Raw genomic sequence first — 27,810 nt, 5'->3', positions numbered from 1 at the left:
GGACTCCCAGCTGTCCTTTCTCTTCCTCTGACAATATCCAGATCCCTGCCAGTACTACTGCCAGATGCCTGCACCTCCCACCCCCATGGCCACTGCCATGGTGCGCTCTCAACCTCTCTAAAGCAAGCTATCCTGAAGACCTTCTAACTGGCTTCCTTGCCTCAAATCTCACCCTCCCTCTTCATGCCAACCACTAAGAGACCTTCCTAAAACACAAGGATGGTTACACTTTCCTTCACTTCCTGTCACCATAGCAGGTTTCCTCAAACTTTCCAAGAGACTCTCCCAAAGGTAGAGCAGAGCCAACAGACTCCCCCTGAGGGGGCTGGCCTGGGACCCAGCCAGAGGCTTATCCCAATGCTATAATCATACTTTAAATTACTTAGCTACTGAATTATTCAACTTCTTCCCCAAGGATGTTCAAATAAAATTAATGCCCCAGGAAGATTACACTGTGTTTATTTCTCTTGTGGCTTTGAGTTCTCCCTGACATACCATCTCATGCCATCATGTAAACCCGTTCCCCAGACTGAGGAGCAGACATGCCCACCTAAAGCCTGGTACATAAAGCTCTCCTAACCTGGCCCATGCCTGGCCCTCCAGTGCCACCTCTCCCCTCTTCCCACCTCACACTCCATTCCAGTGATACTCTCTTTGTGTCCTCAGATAACAGGCTTGTCCAGAAAAAAAACTTAACTAATTATACTCTGGTTTAGAAATGGTCTTCAACCAGAGGGCCCCTCTCACTTTAAAGCCTCAGGGCTTTCATTTTGCAGTGGACTTCTGGAAACCTCACTATGTAGTATTGTTATTTTTATTAAAGTAATAAGTTTCTCACTTTTTATGAAGTGCACATGTTCATTACTTAAAAAGTAAGCAATAAAAAAATACGAAGAACAAAATAAGTCAGTCAAACTCCTACCACTATCTAGAAATAAGCAATATTAACATTTAAAAATCATTTCAGGAATACCTGTATGCATAACAACTTTGTGATTGTTTATATGTTCATCTCTGGTACAAGGCAGTGAGCTCCTTGAAGACCCAAGTCTCACTCACGTGCCCAGCCCCTCCGAATGCCTGACTATGCTGGGCTAGGGTAGCAGCCCCCTAGTGCCATGTCCTCCAGAAACAAGAATCCATCCTTCCTGCATGAGCCTCCCCCTTCGCTGACCATCAGCTTTTATTTATTTATTTTTTTAAAGATTTTATTTATTTAGGAGAGACAGAAAGAGAGAGAGGCAGAGACACAGGCAGAAGGAGAAGCAGGCTCCATGCAGGGAGCCTGACATGGGATTCGATCCTGGGTCTCCAGGATCATGCCCCGGGCTGAAGGCAGAGCTAAACTGCTGAGCCACCCGGCTGCCCTGACCATCAGCTTTTAGCTCCAAACCTTGGGCTCACTGGGTCCCCCAGCTTTACCTCCCTCCCCCACTTTTTACCACCTGTTTCCTTACATCCTGCTGGGGTGAAGATTCACCAGGTGAGAACCTGGTGGACTTTCTAATTACAGGGGAATTGACAGCCTGGGGTGGAGAGATGTCTATTTTTAGCTGTGTGAAGAGAAAGGAGATCAAGAGCAAAAATCTTCTGTCAGAACTTTCCTCAGCTCCTACTCCTGAACTGAGCGGGTTCCCAGGGTCTCAAATTTAAAAAGTTTTGGAACGAAAGCCAGTGAACAAGAAAAGTGATGGGAAGAGCTACAGGGAGGGGAGAAAATGGTTAACATTGCTGTCAGAATATTTGTTTTGGAGAGGTTTGCAAAACAGTGAAATGTGTTTACTGTTCAACGTTAAAAAGCTAACAAGAAATAGATACAGAGGCAGTGTGACACTAACTGTCTTTGACACTGGTGATGGCCCTTTGGTTGGAACAAATTCACCCAGTGCCGAAACAGATTATTTCATGCGTCCATTGTCTTGAGAGCCACCCTTTGCAAATATTCTAATGCCCAAGTTGGCTCATCTGTCCACTTATTGATTTATTTGAAGGCAGATTGGTGTGGAGAAGCATCCGGCAGGAAGGACCCTGCAAGGATGCAGGAGCCAAGGGCAGGGGAGGATGAAGTCTCCGGTAGGAATCACCTCAGCTGCAGGCCCTTGGATCAGGTGAGGCATTGTCCCCTGGGACCATCCCCTAGGGTGATGACTCATTCTGACCTGCCATTGTCACTCATTTAGTCTTCACAGCTATAGGAGGAGAGGAATTCTCAGCCACCTTACAGATGAGGGACTGAGGCACTCAGACAATTCTGTGGCAGTCAACTGGCAGAGGGACAGAGCAGGGATCTGGGCTGAAAGTCAGTGCACTCCCCACCACCTTCCCCTTTCCCTGAGTCCTGCTCCTTGAGAAAGGAAACCAAAGCCTCTTCCCTCCAGCAAGCTGGGCCTTTGCCACACTGGCCCATCTCTCACTCTGCTCCTCTGCAGGCATGCTCCTACCCTCCTCCAGCTTTCACACAAGCACAGGGGCTCAATTTAGGGGTATAGGGATTAGGCAACTCTGCCTTCTGTAATTAGAATAATAGAGTCCATTAAAGTTTTCTTAGCAATTGATATTGTTCAAAATGTTTCAAATATATCTTTAAAAATAACATCAACATAGTTCAGGGAAGCCAATTCCCATTGACTTGGTTACAGCTGCCTTGATTGTGTTCTGAGTTGAGATGGATCCTGAGGTCAACTCCAGGTGCAGTGGGAAAAAGTCCAGGGGTTAATGCATTGCATCATCTGTGCATATAGTCAAATCACATCATAAGCACATTTAATTCGCCCAAATCGACCACTAAGGTTCTATAAAAATGAAAGCAGAGACAGAGCAATTTTAGGAGTTCTACACATTCTAACACTCAGTAGACACATGCCCTGGAGTGAACGGATGATGGGCTCTCACCCACCCTCATGCGTCTCCTGGTGTGAGCATCTCACCACACTAAGTGGGATTTTGCTGTTTCAAAAAGATAACAAGTATTTTCAAACAGCAGACCCTCAAATATGAATCCAAATATTTCATCCACACTGTTCTGTTTTAACACTGAAAAACATTTTTGAAAGGCTTGAGGTTTCCAACTTGGCACCTTCCTAAGAGATTTTCAAGGCTAATTTTGTTTATGTGCAATTTTGTAAGGAGCCCATTCCTTTAGAACTCATCACTCACACGGGACATAAATCTAGAGTACTTACCATCCTGGTAGAGCGGATGAGCACTGGGCTGGATTTACACCTGCCAGCTCTGCCATTTACTACATCTCCAGTAAATTAGCAGCTTCCTAAGGCCTCACTGCAGACAGAAATAAGTAGCCCCAGGTAAACCCCAGAGCCAAGTGTTGGGAAAATACTTCAGCTGTGTTCTTCCAGGTTCCCAAGTTTTGTCTTTCACTCCATCTCCTACTAGCCGAGCCACCTTGGTCAAGTCAGTAACCTTTCTGATCTGTTTCCTTATCTTTAAAATGGGGCCAATAATCCACCACAAGTGGCTTCAAAGAACAAATCCAACAAGATAATGTGGGAAAAAGTATTTTTAATTTTAAAATCACTCTAAAAACAGTTTTGCTTTGCTTGTAAGTGGTTTTCTATTTGTGTTTTTAAGTTGCTATTGTGTATCAGAATGCAGAGCTGATCCTGTCATTCTCTATCTAAAATCCTTCTGCTATAGACTGTTTATAACCCTCCAAAATCCACATATTTTAGCCCTAACTCTCAAAGTGATAGTACTTGGAGATGGGACCTTTGGGAAGTAATTAGGTTTAGATAAGTTCATGAGGGTAGGACTACCATGATGGGATTAGTACCCTTATAAGAAGAGGGAACTACTCAAGACCTCTCTCCCTCTCTCACTCTCTTTCTCTCCCCACCCCCTATCTTTCTCCACACCAAGGAAAGACCATGTAAAGATATATCCATGGAAAGGGACCTCACCAAGAACTCAACCATGCTGGCACCCTGATTGTACACTTCCAGCACCCAAAACTATGAAAAATAAATGTTGTTTAAACCCCCAGTCCATGGCATTTTTTGTGACAGCTCAAGTAGACTAAGTCACCTTCACTGACCGCCTGGGTCCTCAGGGAAGAGAGTATCTTCCAGCCTTACATGCCAGGTTCTTCATAAGCTGGCCTTTGTCTACCACCCCCTGCCCATTCAACACATACAAACACATCTGTAACTTCAATTTCCCTCACAGACCATGCTTCAAATAATTCTTTTCCATTGTGTATGTTATTTCCTCCTTTGGTGAATGATTCAAACTTCAGGAATCAACTCAAAATTAATTTCTCTGTGAGGCTGAATCAATTATTCTGTTGTCTTTCTTATGCCCATGTGTGCTGTGGTGCTTGTCGCATCGCATTGTAATTGGGTATTTAAATACCTTTACCCTCAATTGACCTTGGGAAGTATGAGGAGCTCTTTCTTATTCCCTTAATTAATGTCAACCTTCAGACTAGAGCTCAATAAATTGATGGGTGGATGAATTAATGAATGAAGGAAGGATCCATTTTCAAGTCAGAGGTTCATGGCTGTCTCCAGACAGTTCTGAAAGTGAAGAAAATAGTAGTAGTAGCAATGTGACTACTTTGGAGATGTCTACCACATTTCCCTCAAAAACTTGAAATTCTTTTTCCCCATCCACCTAACCTGACTACTAAGCTTCCTTTATGCCCTCACTAAGGAAGAGCAAACTTGGAAAATCCCACTGAAGCACCTCTTTGCAAAGAGAAGGATTGAAATATCTCACAGTACCGATTAAGTTGGATCACCAAGTATTTTTTATTTAGTGCCATTTAAAAACTATCTATTCAACTTACAGTTAACATGATAGCCAATGTAAACTCTTCTGATATCTTCTTAAAATATGAACAAAGATACTGAAAAAAAAAGAAACCTTACAACCAATAAAACTAAGAGAACTTTACAGGAAAGTAGATGGAAGTGTATTAGGGAAAAATACCTAGCCAATCTTTGCCATATGATATATTGGGACTCTGTACCACATAAAACAAAGACTTTTTACTTTTATTAATTAATTTATTTATTTATTTTGTGGGTTTTTTGTATATATTTTTTTATTGGAGTTCAATATGCCAACATATAGCATAACACCCAGTGCTCACAAAGACTTTTTAATTTAGTCTCTGACTCAAACTTAGAAACCAAGGTCTATACCAAGCATCAATGTGAGGAGCCATTCCTTGGTGCTGATCTTGAGTTTTGACCAAAAAACTACTGCCTGATCAATTGCTCCCTCCTACTGGCCACCAACTTAAACCCTGCATTTTTCTACATCTCTTTGGCAAGAACTCTTAGGGACCACTCATTACAAGTTCAGAGAAGCTAGGAAATCTACATTTTCATGTATTCCATCCATTCAGCTTATCAGGGAACAAGGCAAATAAATAGCAAAAGGAAAAGATGCCTTCTAGGTTATTACCAGAGTTTGGCAGTTAGACTAGAGGTTGTATACACAAACCTAGCTGATAACTTTGGGTCTGGGAAAGTGAAGATTTGAGATTTTGCCTCAAATAGACAAAGAACAGGGAAAGTGCTATTGGAAATATCTAACAAAAGAATAATACAAATTTTAATTTGTTTGAAGATGAATAAAGGAAAATAATTCAAAGTAAGATAATTACTTAGCAAGAGAAATGGAACAGCATCTAAGACACAGTGGAAGAACATACCTCTGAAAAATGATCACCTCCGGGCATCAGAAGAAAATGTCCAGAAATCTGTATTCTCAGTAGAATGCAACAAGTCATTACCTCTTATGAAACAGAATGAAAAGAAGCTGAGATTTCAAAGACAATTGAATGAAAAGCAGAAATGGATAAAATATAGAAATGATTACCAACCTTTCAGAGTTATAATGGACCAGACCTGAGTGGATTATAAAAATCACCTTTTAAGGCATTTTGAGTTCTCAAGAAAAGAAAATCTACAAGAGAGGGAGATGGAGAAAGCAAGAACAACTTGAGAGAAGGTGCACTGAGGACTATAAGGACAGGATTGCTTTATAATTAAGTTCCTTTATCATTAAAATCAAGAGACTAAACTTGTAGCCCTATGCTAATTGAGGAAAATGAATCTGATGACCTATTAAACCGAGGTCCTCCAAAGACACTGAAGAGGTCATAGGTCGCTAATGCTCCTTGCTTCCTAGTAAAAGTAAGCACAAATCCTCTGGATTATAATAACCCATCAGATGTTCTTAGTATTCCCATCCATTAGGTTCAACCAAATATGAACTCACAATACAAAATTTCATCCAAACCCACAAGAAAACAAGGTACCATGATTAAGAATCATCAGAAATAAAATGCAACACATCACAATATCTGAGGGAAACTACAAAACTTTAAAGAAATAAATCAAAGAAGAACTAACTAAATGGAGAGATAGTTTATATTCATGGATAAGAAGACTCAATATTGTCAAGATGTCAATTTCTCCCAGCTTGATCTATAGAGTCAATACAATTCCAACCAAGATCCCAGCAAGTTGTTTTGTATCAGTAAATTGATTCTAAGGAATATTACACTACTTGACTTTAAGACTTAATATAAAAGTACAGTAATCAAGACAGTGTGATATTCAGTGTGAAAGAATAGACAAATAGCTCAATGGAGCAGAGTATAGAGTTTGAAATTAGACCCACACAAATATAGTCAACTGATCTCTGACAATGGAAAATAACAAAAATGTTGCTAGAAAAATTGCACATCCATGAAAAAAGAAAGAAGAAAGAAAGAAAGAAAGAAACTAACAGAGACCTTACATCTTTCAAATATCAAGAATAAAATGAAGAATCTTATAAAAAAATATAGTCAAGGAAAATAAAATAGCTTTCCTAAAAAAAAGATAGCAAGCTATTCTCAGAATTTACCTATCTTAAACTTAAATGCCAAAGGCAATGGAATAATAGCAACAAAGTTTTGAGGAAAAAAAGACTTACTGCCTGAAAACTCTATGCTGGTTGTTGCTTACGTGTAATAGCAATAGAAAATATTCTTGGATATACAAGGACGCAAAAAATATACCACTCACAGTCTTTTTGAAGGAAATAAAAACGAATTAAAGACAAAACAGCTGACAGGAATAAATGAATAAAAATAACTCAACACTGAAGAAAGTATTCTGTAAAAAAACTGGTAAATACTGAAATTATTAAGATAAAGATTAATTTTTTAAAGATTTTATTTATTTATTCATGAGAGACACAGAGAGAGAGAGAGAGAGAGAGACAGAGACACAAGCAGAGGGAGAAGCAGGCTCCATGCAGGGAACCCGATGTGGGACTCAATCCCAGGACTCCAGGATCATGCCCTGGGTCAAAGGCAGGTGCTAAACCACTAAGCCACCCAGACATCCCAAGACAAAGATTTAAATGAAAACACCTGCTATCAATGAAATAACAAAAAAAGGGAAATGTCAAAAATAATTATCAAAAGAAAATATATATAACATAAAATGATAGTAAATACACAGTAATTTACTAGTCTAAATATTACATATTAAATTAACACATACTCTCAGTAAGAGAATGATTGAGGGAAGTAAATTATGCTAATTTGTAAATAATATATTAGAAGGTATTAGGTAATATTGATGATATTTTGATAATACTAGACAATTGATATTTGGTTGACATTGATAAAGACAGGGGGTAATTATATCCTTTTAACTAAAGGTAATCACTTAGAGAAGAAAACAAAAGAAACATTGATGTATTTACCAAAAATAAAACAAGGATATATATTTCTAAAGTACAAAAATGGCCCTAAAAATAAGATGAAAGAAGTAGAAGAAAACTTTTCTGTGATAGTAATAAATAACAATAGGATAAACTCACCTACTGAAATTCAAAGACATTCAGAATGAATTTTAAAGAGTCCAATTATAAATTATCTACAAGACATACATTTAAAATGACACAGATAGTTTAAAAATAAAAAGATGAACAAAGATATACCAGACTAATGTGAACAAAAAGAAAACAGAGACCAGAAGATTAATATTAAAGTAGAACTCAAAGCAATATTCAATAAACAAGATAAAAAGGTCCATATTTAATTGATAAAGGGCAAAATGCACAAGGCAGATAAAGTAACATAAAATGTCTATGTTTTGAATAATGTAGCACCAAATTACATGAAAAAAAAACTATTAGAAATACCAGAAGTTGATAGAAACACATTAGAAGCATGAGATTTCTTAATACATATTTTTGGGACCTGATAGAGATAATAGGAATATAGAAGAATATAGATAATGTGATTAAGAAAATTGATTTAACTTTTTCATTAAACCCGGCAGTTTATACAGAATATATCTTTTCTTCCAGTGTCCATGAACATTTATGAAAGTTGACCATATAACAGGCCCTAAAGAAAAACTCAAAAATTTACTCAGAAGCAAAAGCTAATCTCTTCATTCTCTGGTAGACACTATTATAAGATTAGAAAGCCAGTGCAGATGCACACATATACCAAATCAACTGGAAAATGCTATCCTAAATCATTATGGAGCTAAAGAGGAAATCAAACATATACCTAGAGAAAGCTTGGATAAGAAGGGGGACAGACCATGTCTCCCATTAAAAGATTCAACATTATAAAAAGCAAAATGCACACTTCTCCATCAAGCTTAATTTACAAATTTTAATGTCATTCTAACAAAATCCCAGTCAGTATTTTTATTTGGAGAAATAATTCTAGAAACTATATAAATGGTGAATTGATGAGCTTTTTTATAGTAAAAAAAGATTTCGAAAAATAATAATTGGAGAAAAACTAGCATTGGAAATTATTAACATAAAGGATAAAGCTAAAACATTAGAAAAGGTACTGATACAAACGAAAATTTTACCTAGAAGTCTAAAAATATACAATATCTCAATATAGTTACATAATGCTTCAAATCAATAGGGAATCAGTATTATTATTATTATTATTATTATTATTATTATTAGGTGCTTGGATAATTGGTCAACAGGGAAAAATTTAAAAACCCACATCCCATCATTAAAAATAATACCCAGGTGACAATAGAGTATGAACTAAAATAACAAAATACTATTTAATAGTTAGGGCAACCTGCCTTGGGGAAAACTGATAATGCATATCAGTTTAAAAATGTCTATCATCTTTTACCCAGAAATTCAACTTTAACTATTCAGAATTTGCACAATGGAAAATAACAAAAATGTGAATAAAATTAAACTAATAGAGATATTTACTGTAGCATTAATAATAATATGAAAATTAACTGTAGTGTTCATAACAAAGGAACTATTTGAGTACTGTGTATGCAACCATTAATAATGTTATAAATAATAATTTGAGAAAATATGATCTGAAAAAGCTATATTGCATTGTTGCTTCTGTATAGATCTATATGATTTTCTACATAGACATATATGGTATCTGAGAAAAAAATAGTTTTACATCTTTCTTCATAATATGGCTATTTTTATTGCTTTTTCTTGCCTTATTGCACTGGTTAGGCCCTAATGTTGAATAGAACTATTGAAAGTTAGCATCCTTGCCTTGTGCCTGATCTTAGGAGGAAAAGATTTAGTATTTCACCACTAAGTATGAATTAGCTGTCTGAATTTTGTAAATACCCTTTATCAGGTTGAATAAGTTGCTCCTATTCCTAGTTTGTAGAGTTTTTATTAGGAATAGTACTGAATTATATCAAATATTTTTTCTGCCTGTGTTGAGATGATCATATGCTTTTGCCTTTTTTAGTTTCTTAATATTGTGATTTATATTGATTAAGTTTTAAAGTGAAACAAACTTGTGTTCCTGGAATTAACTTAACCATAGTAGATTATGGTTTAGAATAATCTAAATATGAAGAGCATAATATATATACTCTTCATAATTTTTTTAAATTTTTATTTATTTATTCATGAGAGACACAGAAAGAGAGAGAGAGGCAGAGACACAGGCAGAGGGAGAAGCAGGCTTCACGCAGGGAGCCCGATGTGGGACTCAACACCACCCCCCCCACTCCCCCCCCACCCCCCCACTCCCCCCCCACCCTCCCCACTCCCCCCCCACCCCCCCACTCCCCCCACCACCCCCACCCCCACCCCCGGGTCTCCAGGATCACGCCCTGGGCCAAAGGCAGACGCTTAACCAGTGAGCCACTCAGGCGGCCCCATAAGTTGTTTGACTTGGCTTCTAAAATTTGGTTAAGAACTTTTTCATCTATGTGTATAGGATATTGATCTATATAATACTTTACTCTGGCTTTGGTATCAAATAAATGTTAGCCCTATGGAAAGAATAAGAAAGTAGTCCCTCTCTCTTCTAATTATCTGAAAGAGTTTGTGTAAACAGTATTTCTTCTTTAAATATTTGGTGGAATTCACCAGTGAAGCCACTTCATCTTTCTGTATGGAAAGTTTACAATTACAATTTATATTTATTTCATATATAAAAAATTTTTCAGGTTATCTATTTCTTCTTGAATATGTATTAGTAATTTCTCTTTTTAGGAATTTACCATTTTAACTAAGCTGTTGAGTTTACTGGCATAAAGTTGATTCTAATAATCCCTTATTATCCTTTTAATAAGTGCAAAATCTTTTGTGATATCACCTTTCTCATTCTTCATATTCATTTTTTATGCCTTCTCTATTTCCTAATCTGATTAGTTTATTGATTTTATTGATGTTTTATTAGAAACAACTTAAAAAGTTGTTATTGATTTTCCTTATTTTTTGTTTTCTAGTTTATTGATTTCCATTCTGATCTTTATTATTTTCTTTTTCATGATTACTCTGCATTTAATTTGCTTCTCTTTTTCTAGTATCTCATGGTGAAATATGAGATCATTAATTTGAGACCTTCCTTTTATTCTAAAAAAGCATTTAGTATTTTAACTTTGTTTTGATAGCATTCTACATATTTTGACATGCTGTGTTTATATTTTCATTCAAAATACTTTCTAATTTTTTACTATTCTTTTTACTCATATGTTATTTGCAAGTGTGTCATTTTAATTTCTAAGTATTTGGGAATTTTTCCAAAGATCTTTCTGTTACTGGTTTTTTTTCTTTCTTTCTTTCTTCTTTTTTTTCTTTTTTTTTTACGATTTTATTTATTCATGAGAGACACAGAGAGAGAGGCAGAGACACAAGCAGAGGGAGAAGCAGGCTCCATGCACGGAGCCTGATGTGGGACTCAATCTCAGGTCTCCAGGATCATGCTCTGGGCTGAAGGCGGCTCTAAACCGCTGAGCCACCCAGACTGCCCTGTTACTGGTATCTAATTTAATTCCACTGTGGTTAAAGAATATATATTGTACTATTTGAATTTTTAAAAATATCTTGAGATTTGTTATGTGGTCCAGAAATGACCTATCTTGATAAAAACCTCCTAAACATGTGCCTTGTACTTTTGTTAGTATTCTAGGTCAATTTAGTATGTTGTTTGTCTTCTACATTTTTACTGATTTTCTATTTGTCCTATCAATTATTAATAAAAGGATGTTGAAGTCTCCAAGTAGAATTGTAGACTTAATCTATTTTTTTACTGTTGTTTTATATATCTTGAAGCTTTGTTATTAGGTGCATAAGGATTTAGAATTGTAATGTCTGCTTAATGGACTAATCCTTTATCATTATGAATGATATAAATGACCTTTTTATCACTATATTTTCTCTCAACCCTACTTTGTCTGATATTAATAGAACCACTCCAAATTTCTTTTCATTCATTTTAGCATGGTGTATAGTTCATCCTTTTACTATTCATGTCTCTGTATTTAATGTTGGCTTTTTATATGTAGAGTATACGGAGTTGGACTTTGCTTTTATCTAATCTGACAATTTCTGCATTTTACTTGGGCTCTTTAGACCATTTACATTATATGTGATTATTGATAGGGTTGGCTTTTAATCAACATCTTGCTTTTTGTTTCTGTTTGTTCTATCTAATCTTTGTTCCCCCTTTCCTGCCTTCTGTCTTACTGAGTAGCTTCTATAATTCTATCTTATCTCACTTGCTGGTTTATTAGCTATAAGTAAGGCCTTTCGGTGGCTGTTTTAGGCTTAAAATAATACATTAAATAATACATTTTTAATTTATCACTCTTCTCAAATAATATTATATCAGTTAATGTATGGTATTAAAACGTATAGCAGCACTGGGTGTTATACTATATGTTGGCAAATTGAATTTAAATAAAAGTAAAAACAACATACAAAAGTATAATTATATTTCTCCCCTCCCTATCTTTGTGCCACTTTTGTCACATATTGATATTAACATAAGTCCAAAAAATACCCAACATATTATTTTTGCTCTACACAATTACTTATCTTAAAAGATATTTAAACATTATGAAAAAAGGCAAGATTTATCCTTATAGTTACAATTTCCAGTATCCTTAATTTCATTGTGTAGACCTGGATATTCATTGGCATCTGTTTCCTTCTGCCTAAAGTTTCCCTTAACATTTCTCGTAGTGCAGGTCTTCCAATAATGAATTCCTCCAGTTTTATATATATCTGAAAATTTCCTTACATTACCTACATTTTTGAAAGGTATTTTTATTTGGTATAGAATCCTAGATTAACAGTTTTCCCCCTGAGTACTGTAAAAGTATTGCTTCACTATCTTCTGATTTACATCATTTCCCATGAGAAGTCTACTATCATCTTTATTCCTCAGTATATAATGTGTCTTTTTTTTTCTTGCCTACTTTTAATATTGTCACTTTACAACTAGTTTTAACCAATTTGCTTATATGCCTTGCTCTAGTTTTCTTTATGTGTCTTACATCAGGGCTTCACAGAGCTTCTTGAAACTATGGGTTTATAGTTTTCACCAAATTTGTAAAATTTGGGGCTATTATATCTTCAAATATTTTTATATCTCCATCCCCCTCACCTCTGTTCTACTTTGTGGATTCCACTTACACATATATTAGACAGCTTAAAATTGTCCCACAGCTCACTGGTATTCTGTTTATTTTTTCAGTCTTTTCTGTGTGTTTCATTTAAGTAGTTCCTATTATGACCTTTTCATAAATCTTTTTTCTATAGTGTCTAATCTAGTTTGTTGCTTATTTCCAACATTATATTTTTGTCTCTACAAGTTTCACTTTGATCTTTTAAAAATATTTCATGTCTTTAATGAAAATTCTCACTTTTTCTTCTAGCTTCTTGAATATATAAAATACATACAATATAGTATGTTAGCACTTCTATCTCCCAATTTATCATCTGTGTCCTTTCTAAGTCAGTTTATATTGATTAATTTTTCTCATCATTGTGGCTTCTTTTCCTGACCAGTAATTTTTTATTGGGCATTAGACATTGTCAATTTTACATCATTGGATGTTGCATATTTTTGTATTTCTTTGCTCTAAGATACAGAGATGCAGTTACATTAATAGAAATAGTTGTAACCTCCTGGGTCTTGCTTTACACTTTGTTAAGAAGGACTAGGCAAAAAAAAAAAAAAAAAAAAGGACTAGGCCCATGTTTGGTCTAGGTATAATTTTTTCCCATTAATGGAGCAAAGACCTTTTAATTACTCTACTCAATGCTCAGTGAATTGAGTAATGTTTTCCGTGTTTCTGGTGGGAACAAGACTTGACCCTGTCTGAGTTTGGTATTTGCTCATTCTGCTCTTTTGGACCATTCTCTCTCCTCTTCAATAGTTTCCTCATCACATGTGCTGAAGGGTCATGAGTGAGCTATTGTAGATATTCAGAGCACCTTATTGATCTACTGATCTATCTATCTCTTTCTCTCTATTACTACTCTCCCCTCCTGCAAGTTTCCCTGGCCTAGCTTCCTAGGCATTCCCAACACCTACCTCCAAATCCACAAGTCAAGAAACTGGAGTTCCATGTCATTTCCCCCTCCTCATGCTGCTGCCTAAAATCTCTCTAGGTAGTAAGCTGTGGAAATCGTAGAGATTACACTTTTTGTTTCCCATCTCTCAGGGTTCACTGTCCTTTGTTGTCAGAAGTCCAAAGACTTGAAAGCTGTGGTTTAATTTATATACATATATACATATGGATGCGTGTGTATATATGTAATACATATGTATACATAAGTGCATATGGGGGTATACACATGTATTCTTTTTTTTTTTCATTTATTTCACATAAGTCAGAGCCCTGTTTTTCTATCTTGCTAAAAGCAGAGATCCTGATTGATACCATTTTATTCTTTAAGAGATAGAAGCACTTTAGAAGCCCGTTCTAAGGAACTTTTTGCTAAAGCTATTTTATATCAGAGTGTCTGAGAGAGATAAACACAGAAAAAGAGATATTCTGAGTAAAAACATGTTTCCTAGTATATAAATTAGGACTACATAAAACAAAAAAAAAAAAACAAATTAAGTATAAAAACTAAGGAAGTCTGTGTAGTAAAAGACGACATCCAAAAAGCTAATATCCAAGTGAAACTAGTCAGACAGAAAAAGACGAATGCTGTATGCTCTTATTTATATGTGGAACCTTAAAAAAGAAAAACTGTATTCATTGATACAGAAAATAGATTGGTGTTTTCCAGAAGCAAGGACTTGAGAATGGCAATGGGTGAAGGTAGTCAAAGATACAAAATTTCAGTTATAAGATGAGTAAATCCTGGGGATAGAATGCACAGCATGGTGACTACAGTTACAAATACTGTATTATATATTTGAAACTTGCTAAGAGAACAGATCTTAAAAGTTCTCATCACAAAAAAATAAATTATAACCATGTAAGATGATAGATGTTAACTAAACTTGCCACTTACTGTGGTAATCATTTCACAATGTGTGTGTGTGTGTGTGTGTGTGTGTGTACTCTGTTGTACACCTTTGAACTAATACAGTGTTATATGTCAATTATATCTCAGTAAAGCTGGGGGAAATTTTACCTACATGAAAAAGAGAAAGATTTGCAGTAGCAGTTTTGTTATCTTCAATTAAAGAATTATTTGACTTTTTTTTAAAGAAAGAAAAGAAATATACTTAAAATGAAACAATAACAAAAGCTTTGAAATAAAGACATGGAAAAAAGATACACCGAGAAATAATAAATGAAGCTAATGTAGTGGTATTTTTAAGTATCAAACATTTAATGAGGCAAAGAGAAACATTTGATATTTAGAAAATAAGCAATCTCCAAGAAGATCATAAACAAAATAGCTTGGAATGTGTAAAGGAAACAGAATTACAAGAATAAATTGATAAATTCACAATTGTGGTGAGTGATTTTACATCTCTTCCCCTCAAAAATTGATGGGACAATCCCATAAAATATTATGATATAAAAATGTAAAATATATTTATGAAGAAAAATCTCACACCCAAGAGAATAACTATTTTCAAGTACATAAAAAGATTCATAAAAAATGACCATATATTAGACCAGAAAAGATATCTCCTCAAAAAAAGGTTAATAGATATCAAAATGGAGAAAATATTTGCAATGTGTAAATCTGAAAAGATAGTTTATAACTACAGCTTCACTGTCTTATATGGTAGCCATTATCCACAAATGGCTAATGAACACTTGAAATGTGGCTAGTCCAAATTGAGGGATACTGTAAGTATGAAATACAAACTGGACTTTGAAGCCTTATTATGAAAAAAACACTGTTTGTTTACATGTTGAAATAATTTTTTAGATATGTTAGGTTAAATAAAATAGATTATTAAAAATAATTTCACTGGTTTATTTTGATTCCCTTAATGTGACTAGTGGAAGATTTTTTTTTTTACTAGTGGAAGATTATGTGGCTCACATTATATTTCAATTAAATAATAAATCTAGAATATACAAGGAACTCTTAAAAATCAATAAGGAAAAGACAGCAACAGTAACCTCAACAGAAAAAAAGGCAAGAGATACAAACAGGCCGTGTACAGACAGGAAATCCAAAATAATCTAAAATAAGCATATGAAGATCTACTCAAAATAATTAAGAATGAGAGAAATGCAAATTAAAACAGCAATGGAAAATACAGATTGGCAAGCATAAAATGAATAATGCCAAGAATTGTTGAGGATTTGGAGAAGCAAGTATCCTTATTACTGCTGGTGAGAATGCAGTTGGGTGCAGCCATTCTTTTTTTCTTTTTTAAAGATTTCATTTATTTATTCATGAGAGACACAGAGAGAGAGAGAGAAAGAGAGAGAGGAGAGACGGGCAGAGGGAGAAGCAGACTCCATGCAGGGAGCCTAACGTGGGACTCAATCCTGGGACTCCAGGATCACACCCCAGGCCGAAGGCGGCAGCAAACTGCTGAGCCACTGGGGTTGCCCAGGGTGCAGCCATTCTGAAGAATAAAATTAAAGAGATGCATATGCTATAACCCAGAAATACCACTCCAATGTCTATATCCCAAAGTAATTCTTATGCAGCTACAAAGGGGCATAAGTATAAGGATACTTGTTGCAATGTTATTTATGGTGACCAAGAGATGGAGGCAACCTCAGTGTCTATCATTGAGAAAAAGACATAAAATATGTGATGGATATTCTCCAGACAGTACTATGTAGTAGTTGAAAGCAATAGATTATATTTGCACAGAGCAATGCATATGGGTCTTGAAAACAGAGTAGGTGGTGTGAAATGTATGAAATAAATTTCCATGTATATCATATGTTTTGTCATATATTATATATAATACACACATAAAACAATACCTTTTGTGGGAACATACCCTAAGATAAAGTTACACATTATTTCTATTGTAATAGAGCTGTCAGTGGGGGATATAAATGGGGGAAATGAAGAATAAGAACATAATTTAAAAATAATAAGAGTAAGTAAATAGATATATGCCTGCAAATTCATATACATACAACTCTGGGATGATAATGTATCTTGAACTGGGGATTTAATAAATTCAACCCTCTACACCTTTGGTTGAAAAAATTGGGACAAACTGTTGCATCTATTCTAGGACAAGAATAAATGCTAAATTTGAGCATCTTACTTATTGAAATTTCCTGTCATTCAAGGGAAGAAGGGAAATACAGTTACCAATCTGGGCAATATCAAAATAAACACAACTGTTTCTGAGGTGAGACAAACTATGTCTTAGCATAAACTCCCATAATAATATCCATCTTAGACTAGCATTAATGATTTTTACACTATGTTCAGAGGATATCTTCAACAAATGACTATGTAGAGAAATGTGAGGTAGTGGGTAAGAAGGAGGTGGAGAAAGAAAAGCAGAGGGAGAAGGAAGACCCAGCTGTAGGGCTTCCAGCTTCCATTTCAACCGTATTGACCTATTTTAAGGCATTAAGCTTCCACATAAGGTTTTATTTGAAGAAAATATCTTGTGGTTAAAAAAGAATATATGCCATTTTCCTAGGCCTTTGTATAAGATATTGAACAATATAATGAACAGAATCTTCAACCGGAGTTATACAAAAGTTGCAGAGTATTCTTCATATCACTGTGTCTGTTACCAACACTGGATGGGAACTGAAGACATCATATTAGATCACTGTTCTCTGAAAAGACACTTCTATGGGAAGCTAAAGTAATATAGTACAGAGTGTGTCTCTCTAGTAATAGAACTCACTAAAGAGTTAATTTAGAAAATTGGGAATTTACAGTTAATGATCTGTAGGCTAATTCTCCAAGGTCTTTGGCAGGCTGCTTCCAGAGGATTTAACAGGTAAACATTCCAAGTAAACAGATATGTTCAATTGTTGACTAAAAGGGAGCCATTTATTTTAAAGAAAATTGAAGTGTTATTAAACAAAAAGAGCCTGATTTGTGGTTACCAAATAAGGATTCCTCTAGCTCCCCTCCAATACACCAACATGCATGCACACAAACATGTGAATCTACACACACCTGCATGAGAGTGGTTTGCAGAAACACGTAAAGGTAGGATCAGACTTCCACAGAGAGCAGCTTTCCATCTGCACAAGTACTTGAATAGTGGCTCAACTGAAGTCCTATGCAACACTCTCAAAAAAAGAAAAATGAGTTTTTCATCGGAGATTTTAAGATCAGTCATAACCAATCTACTTGACTACTTTTTATATATACATTTTTTATTAGAGTTCAATTTGCCAACATATAGCATAACACCCAGTGCTCATCCCGCCAAGTGCCCCCCTCAGTGCCCGTCACTTAGTCACCCCAACTCCCTGCCCACCTCCCTTTCCACTACCCCTTGTTTGCTTCCCAGAGTTAGGTGTCTCTCATGTTTTGTCACCCTCATTGATATTTTCTATTAAAGACCCCTATATATTGCTCTAATTTTTCTTATAGAATATCAGAGAACAGGATATCAGACCCTAGGATGGGATCCAGGACCTTGGACTAGATTCAGGGGCAAAAAATATTGGCTTACAAGTTGACAAACATGGACTCAACGAAGATTGAAAATTAGCTCATGGACTTCCAGGTTTTGGTAACAGTGGAATAGCTAAAATTGAACTAACCTCTGTGCCAATGACAATTATAAACCTGGGACAATATTTTTTAAAGATGTAACTATTTGAAGGACTGGAGAGTGACACAAAGCAGGAAGAAACTAGAGTCTCAGCGCTCTAAAGGCTGAAAGTTCGATATCAAGGTATGATCAGGACTGGGTATTTCCCAGAGCTATGAGAAAAATTCTGGTCCATGAGTCTCCCCTAGCTTATGGTGGTTTGCTGGTAATCTTTGGCATTTCTTCACTTAAGGATACATCACCCCAATCTCTGCTTCATCTTTATGAGGAGCTCTCCCTATGTATGTGTGTGTGTGTGTGTCAAAATTTCCCCCTTTTGGGGGACATGAGTCATATTAGACTAAGAACCACCTTACGACTGCATTTCAACTTGATTATCTCTGTAAAGACCCTATATCTAAATAGGGTCACATTCTGACATACTGCAAGTCTTTAACATATGAATTTTGAGAGACACATTCAACCCATAGCAGTAATAATTGCATTTAAGTAGCTTTTCTCTTGAAGACAGACCACAGTCCACATGGCACATAAAAAAATAGAACTCAAGAAAGAAACGACATTGAAGTGTGAGGCTGTCAAAATGGCTAGAAATTGAGAAGAAAAATCCCAGAAAAGAGTGAGCCACCAAAGAGAGAGCCACAAAGTGCTTATAAAAACTGCCCTCAAAATCTTAGCTGACTTCTGAACTGCTCATGCATTGAGTGATCAGAAATCTATAACTGGTAAGCTAGAAGAGATATGAAGATTGTCCTAGTTCAGACTAAAACAAAAATACCATACACTGAGTGGCTTAAACAACAGAAACTTATATAACATAGTACATGCAGCTGGAGGTAGATTTGGTTTCTGGTGAGAGCACTCTTCCTGCTTTGTAGACCCCTTCTCACTGTGTTCTCATATGGCAGAGAAAAAGCTCTAGTCTCTTCCTCTTTGTATAAGGACACTAACCCCATTCATGAAGGCTTCATTCTCATGACTTAATTACCTCCCAACAGCCCCACCTTTAAATGCCATTACCTTAAGTATTAGGGCTTCAATTTAGGAATCTGATAGGGACACAACATTCATTCCTGAACAAAGATATTCCCGGAGCTACCTCATGCTGAGGAGACAGAGTTTATGGCTCAAACACTAAATTTAGAGATCTTTGGCAAACCCCAGAAATCTATTTAAGCCCCACAAGGGTCATACCTTGGACTAGAGGCTACATTTGAGCCCCAAACAGGGAAAAACTGAAATAGAGACATCTGAGAGAACCTAAAGTTATATCTTCACAAGTTGAAGTGGTCTGCTAGTGATTAACTCATTTATAGAGCAAATTTAACACTCATCAGTATAAGAAAACAGACTCCAGAGTCTCTAGAATATATCATCCATAATATGCAATAAATAATAAAATATTATTGGATATGCAATAATATTGGAAAATGTGACACATAACAAGTAAAATAGTCAATAGAAATAGACCCTCAGACAACATAGCTCTGAAGTAACTATGAGAAAGAGAAGGGGCTAAGATAAGATGAGTAGTGGCATTTGCTTTGGGTGTTAAATTTAATGAATTGTCCAGAAAGTCAGTAATCAAAGTAATATAATGCAGTATTATAACAAGTCAAAACTAATGCAGAAGAAATCCATAATGTATAAAATGTCAAAAATTTAAATAAAAGCATAATTAATAATAATGCCATGTTGAGTCTTGCTGGAACCTGAAGAAAAGGAAAAAATCCAACATGTTTTACTTAAAATTTTTGTCAGAAAAAAGTTATAAAATATCAGGCAAAATTTTTCTAAATCTGAGAAAACTTTAGCACAAAGTACTAAAACTTTCAGCAAAACCCATACAGAACAAATACAAAGACAATCTCACTGAGGTATATCATAATTTAATTGTTAAAAACAGACCAACAAACCAACAAAGACGTAAAAAAAAATCTGTAAAGCAGCCAGAAAAAAAGACACAGGTCTTTTGCAAACAGGTCAACAGTAATAGGAATAGTGGCTTACTGCTTATCAGAAAAAAATGGAGAACAGAAAACATAAGAGTATCTTTAAAGTGCTGAAAGGTATAAAAAGCAAAAAAAAACTTTAACAGAGATTCCATATCCAGTAAAAAATGTCCTTCAATACAGAAGATAAATAAAGACATTTTCAGATCATTGAAAGCAGAATGAATCCATCACCAAGAGGCCCATACCACAAGAAATGTGAAAGGTGACTATTTTGGCTGACAAGTGACACCAGTTGGAAATTTAGATCTATGCGAAGGAATAAGGAGCACTAGAAGTCATGATTTTATGGGTAAATTTCTTCATTATTTTTAGTGTCTTTTTAAGAAAATTGAATAAAGTAATAATGTATTGTGAGGGTTATAAAAATATGTAGAATTAAATATATAACAGCAGTAGAACAAAGAACACTAAAGGTAAATGGAATTACACTTTTTATAAGATCCTTACATTAAACAAAGTATAGTATAGTATCAATTTCAGTTAGACTGTGATTAACTTAAGGATGCATATTATAATTCCTAGACAACAGACTTTTTTAGAAATACAAAAATATAAAAATGTGTAGGCTATAAAGCAAACAGAATATAAAGTAAAACATTTTAAAAATACTTTATTATCTCAAAGGGAAGAAGCAGAAGAAGAGCAAAGGAAAAGAACAGAGAGGAAAAAAAGTTTTAAATAACAAATGACAAATGAGAGCTCTCAGTGGCCATATAAATAGTGGTTTGAGACAGACTAGAGTTTGAAACTCGACTTTACCATTTGACATTTGAGTCACCTTGATAAAGTGTCTGAACCTCTCTAAGAAGTTTCCTTATCTGTAAATAATAGTACCTGTCTGCCAGAATTATTGTACAAAGTTTGTTTAGATTATGCACATAAACCCTTTATCACAATGCCTGACCTTTAATGAACCAACAATAAATAAACAGTGGAATCAGCACAAAGGAATTCAGCCCAAAAATGAAAAATATGAAAGATGACAGGTGGAAGTTCTATCTATCAGACCCCACTGGGATGTTGATAGCTCAGTGACACCTTCATTGATTCCTCCATGAAGAAATAATCTACCCATCCTCAGAGCTCCCAAAGAATTTTATAAATCATGCTATGAGAGCACTTATCAAATTGAATTATACTTATTTCCTTTAACTAATCTTTTTATTTTGAGAGAATTGTAAATTCACATACAGTTGTATGCACCTGTTCCATGAGTATGCTCTCCTTCAGCGCTAACATCACAACATCACAACCAGAATGTTGATTCAATCAAGATATAGAACATTTCTATCACAAGATCTCTCATGTTGCCCTTGTTTGGACACATCCACTTCCCACCACCTCCCTTAGGCCCTGGCAACCACTAATCTGTCCTCCATTTCTATGATTTTGTCATTTCCATAATGTTATAAAATGAAATTATACAGTATATAATCTTTTTGAGCCTGGCTTTTGTCACGTGGGGTTCACCCAACATCTTCAATCTCCAGGATTCAAATTTTACCAAATTTAGGAAGTTTTCAGACTTGATCTCCTCGAAAACTTTTAAGCCCCATATACTTTCTTCTAATCTTCTGGGATTTCAGTAAACAAATGTTACAGCTCTTGTCAGAGTCCCACCATCCCTGACACTGTTCATTCTTTTTCTATGTATTCTTTCTCTGCTGTTCAAACCGGATAAATTGTATTGTTCTACCTTCCTCTGACACTATTCTGGAAGGAGAAGGGGAGGCACTGCCTCTTTACTGCTAGGGGGAGGGAGAAGTCCAGGTTCCCCACCAGAGACTCGGGTGGAAAGGCTTGCAGTTATTCAGGGCAGGGCTGGGAGTTTGGGCTCTTGACTTAGCCTCCACTGAAACCACCCTGGCTAGGAGAGTGCATAGAAGCACCTCTTTAATTCTCTCTAGGTGGTCTTTCCTGGCATCACAAAGAGGGAGTGACATTGTGACCCCTGGGTGGTGATGAAAGCTCTCACTGTTCACTAGGTCCAGCCTACACCACCCGAGGAGAGCCAGTGACCCTCATTCTAGTTTGGCAAGAGTGGGAGTCTAGGCTCCCCACTCAGCTTTTGCTGGTGGTGATGGGCTACACTCTCTTCCGTGCTGTTTGCCTGGAGTTCTGAAGTCATTGTCTAACGATTTCTTTCCTGGGCCTTTGACTAAAGAGAGGCTTTTATGGGGGCTTCTTTGTGTCTCTGTGCCTATTGTCCTGCCTGGGCTGCAGTTTTTTTCACCTCCAAGTGTGGGATATACCAGATAATAAGAAGACCCAGGGAATTCACTACTGGCTTTTCTTAGGTCCCGGGAGCCCTTAAACAGGGTGCCTTCTTTCCTCAACCTTTCAAAGTCTACTTATGTTTTTTTCTTGTATAATATCCAGGATTTTTCATTGTGCTTAACAGGACGAATAGGAGGAAGTACATCTGTTCCTCCTTCCCAGAAGTGCCAGTACTGAATTGCAATTTGGTTTTTACAGTTTTCTCGTCCAGTGGAATGATTTGAGGGCAAGGAACAAACTTGATTCATTTCGGTTTCCTCGGCACCTAGCTCAGAGTGTGTGTCCCATACACGCTGTTAAATGAATGTGTGAATGAATCAGTGCCTAAGGGTCCGTGAATCATCCTTTGCAGTGCCAAGATCTCTGTGCTATGCCTTACAGCCTTTCAAACACTGAAACTGGAAGTTCTTACCTGTGTGCCTGCAGCTGGAGCTCTGAGATGTCCTCGTGCAATGCCAAGGGCTTATATTCTGGTTTGACTGTGTGCTGTCCTAACGACCCACCATGAGGAAAGCGGACCAGAGACAAGGAAAGAACAAAAGCCATAGTTCTAAAGTGTAAGGAGGGCATGTACTCTAGCAGAAAGCTCCCCAAGGAAGAAAATACCAGAAAGCCTTTAGAAACATTATGCCCAGATGTTTTCATATCATCTCTCCATTTGCTGTTGCCTGGAAAGCTGCTAGGTTAGAGTCAGAGAAAACAAAGCAGGGAACCTTTGGGGATTTCCCAAATTGAAACAAAATTGCATCTCATTAAGATGTGCACACACACTCACACACACAGCATACTCGAGTTGTGGGTTACATGAATTCCCACATCACTGGGTAATTTATTCAGTTCCTATTCCCGCGCTATTGAGACGCACGGAAATACAAACCAGCAAACATAAATAATGAACAGCTTTAGTGCCTTAATCAATCATAAACATTGTGTTAAGCCCCTCAAGAGAGGCTTGTAATGAAACCCTCCATTCATAATTTGGGGTGCCCAGACCATGTCTAGGGACATGGTCTGGGCATGTAGACCAGCCTTACCCACTCTGTGATATTATTCAAAGGGGTTAATCCCAAGCTGGGCTTGCTTTTTAACCAAGACCTGTCAGCCTCATGTCCCCTTTCTTCCAAAGGAACAGATATGATTAAATCAGCCTTATACAACAGAAATATAATGTAAATCACATAGGAAATTATAAAATTTCTACTAGTCCCAATACAAAAAATAAAAAGAAATCTATGAAATTAATTTTCATAATCTATTTTATTTAACCCAATATCTCCAAAATGCTATCATTTCCTATGTAACCAATAGTTTTTAAAATTATTAATGAGTTGTTTACATTTTTTGTACTAAGCCTTTGAAATCTAGTGTGTGTTTCACATTTACGGCACATCTCAATTTGGACTAACACATTTCAAGTGTTCAATAACCACATGTGACTAGTGGCTACCATTTTAAATAGTACAGATCAAAACCGTGAGTGAACAAATAAATGAGTGAATAAAAGGCTCTGAGGCCACCGTCCATCCCCATATGCCCATCACCCATGCTGGCTGGAGATGGCTAGCCAAGAGCTAGAGACTTATAGTTATGATCAGTGGGAAAATGTCCTGCCTTAATGCTTGTGCACCAATGTACCCCATTCCAGGGTTCTTTCACACACTCCTTTTGGTCCTCATTATGCCCCATGAAGGTGGTAGGAGTCTACAGGAATCAGGACCTCGGGCCTAGCAGACAGCCCACTCCCACCCTGCTGGCCGCTCAGCAACAGGCCAACAGATAGTGTGCCAGGGCCACCACAATGAGAAACTTCTGCTAAAACCCTCCCCTCTCAGTTCTCCCTGGCTGTCAGGTGCTGCTGTATTTTTTACTTCCTTGGAGAGTGGCCTCTGGCCATGTTTGTGTTCCAAAGGCAGGCAGTCCCACAGAGGTGCTATGGAGGAACTAGCTGCCTTCCTGGAACAGGTAAAGATTCCCAACCCTACACTGTAAGCTGCACTCTACAGTTCATCAAGGACTCTTTCACACACATCTCTAATCCCTCCACACTCAGGGCCAGGCCAGCACAGCTGGGGCTCAGACCAGAGGGCTGATTCCAGGATGGAGTCTCAGAGCCTAGGATGGACTCAGATAGGATGTTTTACCTAGAGCACAGGCAAAAACCAAAGTGTGAGCGTACACACACAGGTCATGAGGCCCCAAAATCACATTTGTAAGAAACCAGAAAGCTGAGGTGGTTGGATTATAACAATTCATACTACTCATCTCAATGCTCTGGTACCCTGGCTTCTTTCAGGGTACCTATGGAACAAGGTAGGTTTAGAAAGGAAGGCAACACCTGGTCAGCCAGGTAGGCTTAGGAAGTAAAACTAATCCTAGAAATTCCATAGAGACAGAAAGCAGCTTAGTGATTGCCAGGGTCCAGGGGAAGGGGAACATGGTGAGGGAATGCTTAAAACATGTAAGCCTTCCTTTTGGGGTGATAAAAATATTCCAGAACTAGATAGTAATGATGGTTGCACAACATTGTGAATGTACTAAATGCCATTCAATTGTACACTTTAGTAATGGTTAAAATTCATGTGTTATATGAATTTTACCACAATAAGAACAATTAGGGCTAGAACTTAAATTCAAGGCTTATGACCAAGTCCTGCTCTCAGGGCCAGGCCCACACAGCCCAGCACAGACCCTGGATGCCTGCCATGCCCACAGAGTGGGACACTCAACTAACAGCGAAACCACCTGGCCATAGAAACTGCAAATTGGCCACTGTTGAGTCTGGAAGATTTGATGCAGCCAGTCTCTGACAAGAGAACAAGAAGCTTGTTCAAGGGATGGAGTCTGTAAGTACCTAAACTCCACTCCTCGGCTTATTAGGGAACTTTAATCTTTGAAACCTATAAACCCTTCTTGATGTTATTTATATGATCAGTGTGTGCAATATCTCTTGAGGATAAAGAGTTGCATAAATTTATACTACTCACTGGGCAGAGCGGAATTCCCGTTAGTTCTCCTAAAATTCCCTCCTGTCAAGTTTTATGGGGCTGGAGGAGAAGGAGGGATTTAGGTCTAAGATGTCAGGATTTCAACATACACTCTCTCTTTCATGATCAGCTAACCTTTCATCTTACCCTCTATCAAACCTGATCTTTCCAGATTTAAGAACCCTAATTGCTCCCACATCCCTTTTGATCATTTTTGTAGCCTTTCCATCAGCTTTTACTATTTGTCCTCTTTCTCTCTGAAAAGGGAGTGATTAGAATCTCCTGAAATACTAGAACGCACAGAAGAAGCAGCATCTACCATTATTGAATCTTCTGCACACTTGGTTCATCAGATCCCCCCATGAATTTAGCATCAGCATCTGCTCCTAGGCTTAGAGGCCAGCAGGCCCTGCACAGCCCAGCTCCCACCTTCCTCACCAGCCTGTTCTCATACTACCCTGCTCCTCGATCTCAATGCTCTGGTACCCTGGCTTCTTTCAAGTGCATCAAGATTCTTTGAACCTCAGAGCTCTTGTACATGCTCCCCATTTAACAGGAGAGAAGCTGTGCCTATTACAGAGAAAGCACTCCATACATATCTGTTGAGTGATGACTCAAAGCTTAATCACCTGCTAGGCACTGGGAATTCAGAGATGAACAAAACACAATATCTGCTCTCAAGAAACTCTCAGTCTAGCGGGAAAAGACAGAAAAGTAAAGCAATGAATACACTTATAAGCAACAGCTGCCTTCAACGCTAAGAAGGAAGCACAGCAGAGTCGAGGAATACAAAAGGAGATCATGTAAACTAGGTGAGGGGGTACCAAGAAAGTCTTCTCAGAGGAGAAACATTTGACATGAGCTTGAAAGGATGAGTAGGAGTTGTCCAGTGGTAGAGAGGACCCCCTTCCCATCAGATCAAACCACATGAGCAGAGGAACTGAGCAACGAGAGATCTGTGGGTGACTGGATCTGAGATAAGTGGCAAAAGATGAGCCGAGGAGGCAGGTAATACAGGAGTTCAAGCCGCCAACTCTTTTCAGAGCCTTCCCTAAGCCCAACACCCAAACAAGGACTAATGGGAACATGGGACAATCTTCCAAAAGCATTGAACGCACAAATAGAGCTGGTGCTATTAGTGCTAGATACTTACATGCTCTTAGTGTGGAGCACAAAGGCCTTTATCATGCAGGTCATAATGGCAGTCAACATCAAACACCCATTCATTGGAGACTGGTAGGGTACAGGCATGAACACACAGTGGAGAGGAAAAAGAATATCTCAGAGCAACTTAGACTTTTACATATACTTCCGTATCCCAGCATCGTACACACTCACACCACACAGGACAGTTGCCGCCTCAGGTTTCACTTCAAGGGGACTGGCAGCCGCCTGCTGAGGGCAGCAGAAAGCCACAATCACCCCTCCCCCAGTGTCCTCTTACACCCATACCTCCTTGAGGATGCCTGGAAATCCAAGAACAGAAGTTTCCATTATGACACAAGAGAGAAGATTCAAAGTATAAACACACTGAGAGAGTTAACACCTTGCCTGGCATTCCCTCAACCATGGTACCAATGAACAAATGATGATTTTACTGTTAAATCCAGGTCCAACTTTTCAATCCACTGTAGCTCCTGGAAAGAGAAGCCCTTTGCCTCAAACTCCACATTAGAGCTTCTCAGCCATGTGTTGAACTTTCAAGACTTTGGTTAGGTGTTTCCTCTGCCTTTCTCAGTTGTCTTCCTGGAGACCTCTTGCTGGCATCATCAATGTCCAACTCAAGTGGTCACCACCACTGTGAAACCCCCTGGATCTCCTTGTTGATACCGTAGCACATCTTGTCATCAGTGCTGATGTCCCTCTTACTAGATGGTGAACTACCCAAAGTCAGGGACTGTCTTATCCATCTCTCTCCCCACAACATCAAACACCATACCAGGCAAATGGCAAAAACTTGGTTGTAAACTTTTAGACAAACTACAGAAATCAAAGGGACATGCTCTTTTCTAGCTGGTGGAAAGATTGCTGTATATAAGGCCAGCTGCCCAGTTGCCCCCATGCCTGTAGATCTCTATATGCCCTCGGGCTATGG

General features: G+C 37.3%; 1 long non-coding RNA gene across 3 annotated transcripts; it reads right to left on the bottom strand.

The window, feature by feature from the left end:
- Positions 1 to 2,549: 2,549 nt before the first annotated feature.
- LOC112669784 (uncharacterized) lies at positions 2,550 to 27,148 on the bottom strand. 3 transcript variants are annotated; one of them, XR_007405762.1, is made up of 4 exons: positions 26,869 to 27,148; positions 17,833 to 17,946; positions 3,183 to 3,279; positions 2,550 to 2,792 (listed from the first exon to the last, which is right to left on the bottom strand). It is a non-coding gene; the product is annotated as an uncharacterized LOC112669784 (long non-coding RNA). The 3 variants fall into 3 exon arrangements; XR_007405763.1 differs by lacking the exon at positions 3,183 to 3,279; XR_007405764.1 differs by lacking the exons at positions 2,550 to 2,792; positions 3,183 to 3,279 and adding an exon at positions 3,287 to 4,532.
- Positions 27,149 to 27,810: the final 662 nt, after the last annotated feature.

This window comes from Canis lupus, chromosome 25, assembly GCF_003254725.2.
Source record: "Canis lupus dingo isolate Sandy chromosome 25, ASM325472v2, whole genome shotgun sequence".
Classification (NCBI taxonomy): domain Eukaryota; kingdom Metazoa; phylum Chordata; class Mammalia; order Carnivora; family Canidae; genus Canis; species Canis lupus.
This window is presented reverse-complemented; position numbering and strand designations above follow the sequence as displayed.